The sequence below is a fragment of the Hippopotamus amphibius genome, chromosome 6 (genome assembly GCF_030028045.1).
Source record: "Hippopotamus amphibius kiboko isolate mHipAmp2 chromosome 6, mHipAmp2.hap2, whole genome shotgun sequence".
NCBI lineage: Eukaryota > Metazoa > Chordata > Mammalia > Artiodactyla > Hippopotamidae > Hippopotamus > Hippopotamus amphibius.
The window spans coordinates 61,706,094-61,716,423 of record NC_080191.1 but is presented as its reverse complement, the minus strand read 5'-3'; positions in this window follow the sequence as shown (position 1 = coordinate 61,716,423).

The window sequence follows — 10,330 nt, the reverse complement described above, 5'->3', positions numbered from 1 at the left end:
AGATGATGTTCTCAGATCTGGGGAATGAGTTGGAGTGCCAGGAAAATAATACTAAAGTGTCTGTGCATGCACAGAGCTAGCTGGACAGCCGCTCCAATGGATTTCCTTTGTGTGGTCAACCATCTGAATTCTGTAGAAATTCTCTCTTCTCAAAATCATCTTGGAGTCCCTGAGCCCTCAGATCCCTGCAGTATCTTATTTTTTTAACCTCTCCATTGACATAAAAATCTAAGATGTTTGCTCATACCTCCTATACATTGAAACATGCTCTCAAAAATAGGAAAATTGAAAAATATGCTTGAGAATATTGATGCTTACTTTATAATGACTGTGGGATACTTTCTTCCTCCAGGCTCTTTCTGGGGTTCACTCCAGCCTCTAACCTTAGCCTTGGAATGTGGCAGGCAGTAGAGTGGCGTAGGCCACAGGAAACTTGACTTAAAGTCAGGTTTTGACTACATCAAGAGTGCTATTAAAAGAAGAGGAAATTTGAACGATGGTGGTTTACCACCTTGAAACAGAGTAATAGTTTTAAATCAGAATATTCTATCATCTTAGAAACAGATGTTAATAAAATGTGACATCTGAATGACATTTCAGAGGATTGGGATTATACTGAATATTTTTCTAATATTTACCTAATTCTCACTAGGTGACTACCGAGTACAGGAAGACAGTTGGTATGCTCTAAGGGTTATGTCTGTGTTTACTTGTGTAATTCCCACATCCCACGAGGCAGATGCTACTGTGATCCTCATTTGACAGGAGAGGAAGCTGAGACACAGAGAGCAAATGGCATAGCTCACATGCAAACCCTGATTTATTTCCAGAGCTCATAGCCTTTCTTGACCGACACCCTGAGTTCTCCGAACTCCTAGTTATGTGCTGGAAGAGTGATTCCCATCAATGGTCATAGATTAGAATCACCTGGGAAATGTCAAGAAATATAATGTGGCCGGCTCTCAATCAGACTTTCCTATTGGGGTTGCTGCTACATTTGGGGGCATCTCCTTACAAGTGATCTGGATAGAGAATCACTCTTCTAAGGGGTTGTTTTAAGGTTCAAGTACATGCAATTGATACTTGGATTTTTATTTCATTGGTCAGGGTAGGGGCCCAGATGTTGGTAATTTTTAAAAGCTTTATTGTCATGTGTACCTAACATTGAATATTAGAAACTCACTGCTCTTTGTAGGGTAACATTGCATAGAAGTAGTTAATTCGCGTTCCACCTAAACATCTTTAAAGACCATTTAATTAGGCAGCTCTTAACCTAAAGGAATTTTTCATGGTTCACACCAGTGTTTAAATATGATTCAAACCAAAGGCCCCTTTTAAAAGCAAATATGTTGTTTTACCAAATTTATACGTAATATCACTCGCCCACACAAGTTAATTTAAAAAATCAATATAAAGCCCTGGGTGTTCAATAAAGGGTAAATAAAAAGAAAATGACTTTTATAATAAAATGTTACAGCTTTAATTTTCAATATATAACTGCTTGGGCATAACCACACAAAGGGATGTATTAGCACTGTCACCCAAACCGTCTTGAATGTGGCAACGAGGAACACACACTGCCACGGGAGGGTCACAGCCACTGCCAGGCTACGAGTTGTGTTGCTGTGGGTGTTGTGATTTTTTGAAATGATGAATAACTCTTGGTAAAATTTCAAAAACACAATGTACAGTTTTCTCTCTGACTTACATGACAGCTGCATTCTTGGAAAAGTCAGTGTCTACTAAAACTATGCAAACATACTTTCTAGCTGGATATAGAAGTGGAGTTGGGTTCCAAGCTCAAGAAACTGTAAACAAGTTTCTCACCTACGTAACCGTCTAGTGGGACATTGAAAAGTTGTACAAAATTGTCTTCTGCGTTCCACTCAATGCAGGAACATCCGATCTTCACAATTATCGAAAAAAAAAAAAAAAAAAAAAGGCCCTACACAGTTCCCAAATGCTCCCTAGGGGGCAGTAGCCCTCCATTGAGAATTGCTGGTTAGACTTGGTGACTTAGAAATGACTTTTCTCCAGAGTAAATCCACAGGGATAAGAGTGTTATTGGCAAGCAAGTGTCTATCATCCTATATGTGTGAAGAAGCACGTGTGTTACGGAGGGGCCACGCTAAGGGAAGCCAGCCTTTGTCTGGACTCATGGGAGGCTGTCCCCACAAAGGACACAGAGAGAGGAGACCTGAGAGGTCGCTCTGCCACTCTGGCAGTCCGTGATGTTGGTGACTCAGTTATAAGGACACATGCTGCTATTTGACCTGAGTCTGCTAGACTCCAATAACTTACAAGTGGATTTGCCAGAAAATACACAAGATGGGTTTTTGGAAGCTCCGTTGGAAACTGTGATCTGCTAAGGTAAGTGAGCTGTGCTTTCCAATATCTCCATCAAGACAGACTTCCCTGGAGCCTGTGTACATGGGGACTTTCTTAGACTTTCACACAGAGCCAAAGCTTCCCACTTCCTTTCATTCTCTGGCTGAATGAGAAAATCGCTACTTCTGGGGATTAAATGCTTCCCAACTACTAGGAAGTTGTGATGGTTCGTGAATCAAGAGGGATTGTCATGGGGACTCACAAAGTGAGGCACACCAAAGACAGACACCAAAAGACACATCAGCAGTGTTGAGACAAGTACCATCTTTTCCCATTTTGAATAGTCTCTGTTTTAAAGCTATAAATAATGTCTCCTTCCCTTCCCAAATCATTTTCTTCTAGGCGCCCTGTATATTGTAACATGTATGCGTGCCGTATATTTTCTTTAAATGCCATTTGCCGTGGGGGAGAGTTGATTCTTAGCTCTTGTTGCTCTCACACATTCTGCTGAGACGTTGGTGGCACGGCCCCCACTTGGGGAAAGAGGTCACAGGGAGTTACACGCTGGGTCTCTGGGTGAAGGTCCAGGCAGAGTCCAGCTTGCCACTCTGGACTCAGAAGTTCTCGTGTGTACCTTAGGCTGCTTCGTTTGACTCCAAAGGGAGAATTCTTGGGACGTTCTGAACTGGGTGACAGCAGCATTTTAGACTACTGTGAACTCATGGTTCAGAGCCAAAATTAGAGAAAATACATTATGATGATGTCTACCATGTCAGAATTGCCAATATTTTAAAATCTTCCATGAATATATTTGGGAAATATAATTGCTAGTATAAAATATTCTGGTTTAACCACCCACCATTAAAGGAAAAACCTGAACTGAAAATCCTGATTTTGGAAGACAGAATATAAATTTCAAAAGACAGTGGTTTGCTTTGTTGGAAAACCCACCAGCTTCGGGATCCAGTAGGCCTGTGTTAACATATTGGCTCCTTTATCTACCAGCTGAGGGGCCTAATAAGTTGCTTAATGCTCTGAGTCTCAGGTTCATTATCTGAAAAACATGGTTCAAAATATCTATTTTTGCAAAGCGATGTTTTACACAAGGCTAAATATGAGAGAGAGAATAGTCAAAGACCAAACTGATAATCCTATCACCAGCCAGGAAGAACAATTGGGAAATTAATTTATTACACTCTGTGGTTAACCAAACTAAATGTTTATTTAGCTAGGGTAGTGTGTCTTGTTAATGGCACTCCCCAAAAGAGAAAGTATTAATGATGTAAATATAATCTGTTACCACAAATTTTGCATTGCACACTGTGAAGTTCAGTTTGGTTGTCACCCATTCAGGTTTTAATACTTTTGACGGTGTCAAAAATCAATCGTTCTCAGTAATTTGAGGAGAAACATTCCTTTAAGGATCTCATGAGAGCTCACCAAAAAAAGCCCCCTGTGTCTTAATACATCTGTAAAAGTTTGCATACAATTTTTGGGGCCTCACAGACCACAGAATTCCATACAAGGATCTCTTAGGGGGGTCTATGAACCTTGTATCTGAAATTGCAGAACACGTGCTTGAGAGAGCTCTTATTTTGGGGGTTCTTGATTTTAATAACCATTGCCAGGATTTCATTTTATTTTAAGCTAACATATACAACAAATTGCTCGTTAAAAAGAGAACAGAGATCATGGAAAAAATAAATCTGCTTCAAAATTATGTATAATCTGTGTTTGTTCTCTGCAAACGCTTGGTGAGGAAAGAGGGAAACTTTTGAGGGAGGTGTTTATGACATTAGGCATTTGTAATGAGCTGTGTTTTGAACATCCTTGGAGGAGCTCACTTTGTCTCATTGCTTGGAATAATTTCTTCCAGTGTCCAGCCACTTGCAAAGGAGAAAGGAGATGGAGCTAGTGAACAAGGTGGATTGGGGACTTTGCTTCCTGGTGGCTTCCTTGTTAGATGGTTGCTCTTGGGAGGGTACGAAAGGAGACGGTGTGTAATCAGCTTGCAGCTCAGAGAGAGATTTGCCTTCAGCTGGATATTTGTGTGAAGCTTACTCCCTGGAAGCATGATGCTTAGTCACCATTTATGCCTTTTGTCCAATTGCTTTAACCAGATCTAGACTTGGTATTGGCCTCACTGAGGGAGAGTTTTGTTTGGGCTGAGCTGGAGGACTTCAAGGCCAGTTCTGAAAGTCTGGGCACTTAGGGGAAATGAAACTTGCAAGTGATCTTGGATAAGGTCACTTAACCTCTCAGGTTTTCAGTTTTCTAAGCGTGAAAATAACTGAAGCAAGACTTAATCATCTCCGTGGTTTATCATTTGGTGATTTCATTCAATTCAACAAATATTTATTGAGAGCTATTTGCCAGGAATCTTCTAGGCACTTGGAATAGATTAGCAAACAAAACAAACAAAATTCACTGCCCCCCCGGAGGGCATGGCGTGGGGGTTTGGGAGGGGGGATTGGGATTTGTCACTGTTCATAGGGCAGTCGGTCAGAGAAGGAGAGATGAGGCAAAGCTTTCTAGGCAGAGAGGACAGCCAGGGCCAAGGCCCCGAGGCCGGCGTGACTGCTGCTGGAGCTATGGGAGCAGGTGGGGCAGGGGTGGTGGTGTATGAGGTCGGGGACACAGGGGGAGGTGGACACAGCTCCACACTTGCCCAGATGGGCAAATGGAACTTGTGCTGGGTTTTGAGCCCCATTCACCCCCTAGGCCATGAACCACACCTCAGCACTGAGCAGCCTGTGAAATATGCAGAGTAGGCGGTGCCCTGAGGAGCCCCACATCCATTCACCTAAAAAGGAAATATGAAAGTCACCTTTCTCTAGGTCTTGATGGCTTTTGGTTTAACACAATTGCAATGACCTCGGTGCCCACCAGTAAAACTTCTGAGGCTCCAGGACTTTGCTGTCCTTCCATGAAATGCCCTACAAGGGGCTCCTGGGTGTCTCACATGGGCTCACGAATAACCATGTCAGTCCTTCTGGCTCACCACGGCGTCCTTTTGCTTTGCCGTTCCCGAGTTCATCAGTGTCACTGAGAACTTGGCATTGACCACGGGGACTTCTGACCTCGTTGCTCAGGGATCCTGGCCCAGGGTCAGCTGTCTGTCCCAGGGCTGCACTAGGCTCTCCCGATGGTTACTGACCTTCTTCCAGACCCTCAGCTGGGACCCTTGCTGCAGAAGCCTCCAGAGTAGAGGGTACAGAGCATAATCATTGGAGTCAGAAAAACAAAAGAACCTTCTACATTGAATCAATTTCACTGTTAACTTTACAACGAATCAGCTGTGAAACGTGGGCTACTTACCCAAACTTTCTGCACGTGTAAAATGGGAATCATGACAGCATCTTGTGTTCATGGCATGCCAGGAGTAACTGACACAGTACATATAAACACTTAGCATACTCTCTGGCACACAATATGTGCTCAGTAAATTTATTTTTTAAATCTTCTGAATTTTCTGGAACAGAACTGATTTAAAATGTTTTCTCATGGTACCTTCAGGAACGTGTTAAATATAAGTTGATACCACGTTTCCGTGAGAAAAGTTGGTGATGTATATGAAGAGATTTAAAATAATTTTATCCTGTTACGCAGTATTTCTGCTTCTTGGCTACACTGTGGAAATTTTCAGAAGTGTGAACAAAGATAGATATTTAAGAATGTTTATCACAGTATTTTTAATAATAGCAGAAAACTGATGGCAATCTAAATGTTCAGTAATATATGTAGAGTGTAAAAATATTTATGGTATATGTAAAGATAGAATATTATTCAGTCATTAAAAATAAGGTTTACACAGAATCTTCAATAGCATGAGACAATCCTTGTGACATAGCTTTAACAGGAAAATTCAGGAATCAAAATTACATGTATATATTGTACTACTCAACTTGATAAAAATCATCTTCTGTTATCAACAAAAACCAAAGAGGAATATGGATTAAAATGTTAATAGTGGTTATTTCTGGGTGGTGGGATTACAGATGTTTTTAGTTTCTCCTTTGACTTTTCTGTAGTTTCTAAAATAAACGACTTACTTTTTTAAGCAGGAAAAAAAAAAGCAATGAATTTTATTTTTAATTTTATTTTTAAATAGTGTGGTAAGTACATGCATACTTATCAGACCATGTGTCTGGAATTTTATTTGGAAAATATGGTTACAGTAAATATAGGTCAACTACTTTCCAAGGTTTCTTAATTGGAAACAAAAAAAACTTCTAAATAAATTATTTCCTGGACTAGATCTGAATGTGAAGGGAAAATAAAATTTTAAAGGAGATGGAATAATGCCTTCTACATCCCCGTGTACAAATAACTCTTCCCTTTTGGCCTTTGGGACAGTGTTAGGGTGGGGTTTCTTCTGTTTCTTTTTGAGAAACAGCTCCGAGGCCTAGAGGACCATCTGGGCCAAGGGACAAACTTAGCTTTAGAGAAAAATAGCTATCCTTGACTTTATCACTATGTCAGAGTGACAACAGGAAATGCAAAAGGAAATTGCTTTATCTGGGAGTGGCAGGCTTCGGCGGGTGTAACTACCACAGGCAACCGTATTTCCGATAGTGTCCTTTATTTTCAGAGAGTCTCGAATAGAAGAGTTTGCAATATATAAAAACGGCATGATAAAATGGAATGGTACACGGCTTCTCAAATCTTAACGTACGTAGAAATCACCTGCGGGCCCTGGTTGCAAAGCAGCTTTCCCTTCAGTGTGTATTGGCGGGGCCCCAGATCCTGCCTTTCTGTCCAGCTCCCAGGGGGTGTGCGTGCAGCTGGGCGAGGACCATACTTTGTCCTCTATGGAGGTATAGGACACCGCAAAGGCTTTGTATTTTCCTAGGAAGAGAGGAGGCGGGAGCTGGGATGCTGGCTTATCACTTCATGAAGATCTTCCCAGCCTCCTATAGACCATGGTGCTACTCCAGGGACTCTTAACTTTCCGGTACCTCAGAATCACCCAGTTTATTATTTTTTTTTCATATTTATATTTATTTACTTATTTGGCTGTGTTTGGTCTTAGTTGCAGCACGGGGGATCTTTTGTCGCGGCGCTCGGGCTTCTCTCTAGTTGTGGCCCACAGGCTCTAGAGCGAGGGCTTCATTGCTCCTCAGCACGTGGGATCTTAGGATCAAACCCACGTCCCCTGCATTGGAAGGCAGATTCTTAACCACTGGACCACCAGGGAAGTCCCCACCCAGTTTATTTTTTAAAAAAACAGAGTTAGATGCCTGGGTTCGGCCTTACAGGGATTTTGATTCAGTTGATCCTGGGCGTCCCTTTTTCTAAAGCTCTCCAGGTGGTTTTGAGGGACAGTGAGGGTTGAGAGCCCTTACCTGGCCCCTTCCTAACCTGCGCGGACTGGTCAGCTCAGGGGTGATTCTGCTCCTCCTCGCAGCCCTGGTGCCCCTCCTCTTTGTTCAAGAGACGCCCTTGCTTGAAGCGTTTTCTCAGCCTTATGCATCTTGATTCCAGAAGGCTCTTCAGAATGAGATAGCGGGTCCTGACCCAGCTCTCCCGCCCCACTGATAAGTGGGCCTATCCTGTGCTCGCCTCCTGATGGACCCCAAAAGCAGCCCGTTGGAAAACATTCTTAGATTAATTTGGAATCTGGCATTTCTGTGACCCCCAGTCAACACTCAGGAAGCTAGTGGAGGATTTGGACAACATTTCTGGCTCTGGATCTCACCAGAAACTCCCGAAGATTCCAAAACGGGATTTTCTTTTAGAGGTAGAAGTTGATAAATGCTAAAAACTTAACTCCCTTCCCTTTTTATTTCTAAAAGGAAAAGATCTGGGAAAGAAGAATTACTGATGCCCACAAGAAAGTGGTTTAGATTCCGGAAGAATGCCTTCTCTGAACTCCAGCAAAATAGCTTTAAGAAAACTCAGAAATACCCCCAATTGGCAACTACATTTGAAGGCATAGAAGGTCAGAAAGGAGAAATACTCAAGTTTCCTCATTTACAAAAAAAGGTTGAGTTGTGGAAAACTAACTGCAAAACTCTAGGGGGTGTTTATTTTGGGGGCAGGCACAAATCAGAGTAAGATAGCTTGAAATTATTTATTTATGTAGTTCCCTACTTATTTATACTGTGGTGAAAACACTTAACATTTAGTTTACCGTCTTAGCCATTTGGGGTGTACAGTTCGGTAAAGTGTATTCACATTGTTGTACAATAGATCTCTAGAACTTTCTCCGCTTGCAAAACTGAAACTCCATAGCCATTCAACACGAAGTCCCTCTCCTCCAGCTCCTGGCAACCACCATTCTACTTTCTGTTTCTATGATTTTGACTCCTTCACATAATTCATATGGAATCAGGCAGTATTTTTTTGGTGACTGGCATACTCCGAAATGAGTTTATTTTTCTTTAAAGATATTCTTTTTTAAAAAATAAATTTATTTATTTATTTATTTATTTCATTGGCTGCATTGGGTCTTTGTTGCTGTGCGAGGGCTTTTTCTCTAGTTGCAGTGAGCCAGAGCTACACTTCTTTGCAGTGCACGGGCTTCTCATTGCTGTGGTTTCTCTTGTGGAGCACGGACTCTAGGCTCCTGGGCTTCAGTAGTTGTGGCATTAGGGCTCAGTGGTTGTGGCTGGCAGGCTCTAGAGCGCAGGCTCTAGAGCACATGCTCAGTTGTTGTGGCACACGGGCTTAGTTGCTCCGTGGCATGTGGGGATCTTCCCGGCCCAAGGATCGAACCCGTGTGCCCTGCATTGGCAGGCAAATTCTTAACCACTTCGCCACCAGGGGAGTCCCAAATGAGTTTATTTTTTAACGAACACTTTCAGATATAGTCTCTAGACCAGCACGAATTAGTTAAGAAATAACTGGAAAGCTCTCAGAATGGTGTCCTGAGCTGCACGCTGGCCGTGTAGGAGGAAAGAGGGTGGTTGGCACAGGGTGAGCCTGGTCAGTGGGCCTGGCATGGGGCAGGCACTGCTGTGGGAGGACCAGGCATGACGGGTCACGAGCAGCAGGTGGAGGCCACGGATCCTGCAGGCATTTGTAAAAAGAGAAGACCAGATGAGAATGCGGTAACATGCTTCTTTTAAAGAAAAACACATGAACAAACGGAACGCAGACCCTGGGATTATTTTAATAATCGCACCAAGCGGGTCCTAACGCAGGGTGACTCCTGTTCATCTGACATCTCAGCCACTGGAAGGTCACTTCCAGGCTCTCTGGAAAGGCACGGCCTTTCTACAGTGAAATCTTTTCACTGTGACTTGTGAAGTCACAACAGAGCTTCACATAGAACTGCACGATAAGTTACGAAGTTGGCAAAGAACGGCATGATTCTCCCCCCTTGCTTTGAACACAAAGGTGCCATTTTTAAGCTCCTGGCTCCCAGCGCCATGGAGGTGGAGCCTGGCCCTGGCATGCGGCCAGCAGATGGGCCATGGGACAGCAGTGCTGATGAGGCACAGGCTTGGCATTAGAGCCACACACTCTTTTAGGAGAGGACCCATCGACAAACGGCGAATCTTGGAGGACAAATGGCCTCCCTGCTTCTTGTCCTCTTTGGCAAACTGCAGAGATTCCAGAAGGTGAGTTCTTGGTATGAACACGAGTTAAATATTTCCTGACCAAGCTCATCAACCCTGACTCGATCAGAGCGATGGCTTAGGTGTCAGGGAGGTTGGTGTTTTGGAGATTGGTGTCTGAAGCCACTGAGATTTCGCGGGCAAAGAGACGTTGCACAAAGGAAGGGACTAGGAAACAACTTACGGGCACTAGAGATCAGAGATGGGAAATTGGGAAGGACAGGTGGATGTGCATTGTGGGGAGGTGGACAAAGAGTGGCCACTGGAGGGAGAGGAGAGCGAGGATCTTTCATCCGCCCTGTGGTTATTTTCCTAAAGGTCACGAGGCCCCCCCAATTAAGTTCAGCTTCGAACACTGTAAAGGGTCACCAACCCATAATAAAGTAAACCCTCGACGCTGCTTTGCCTCCTGGCTTTAACCCTGGGAAGGAAAGAAGGCA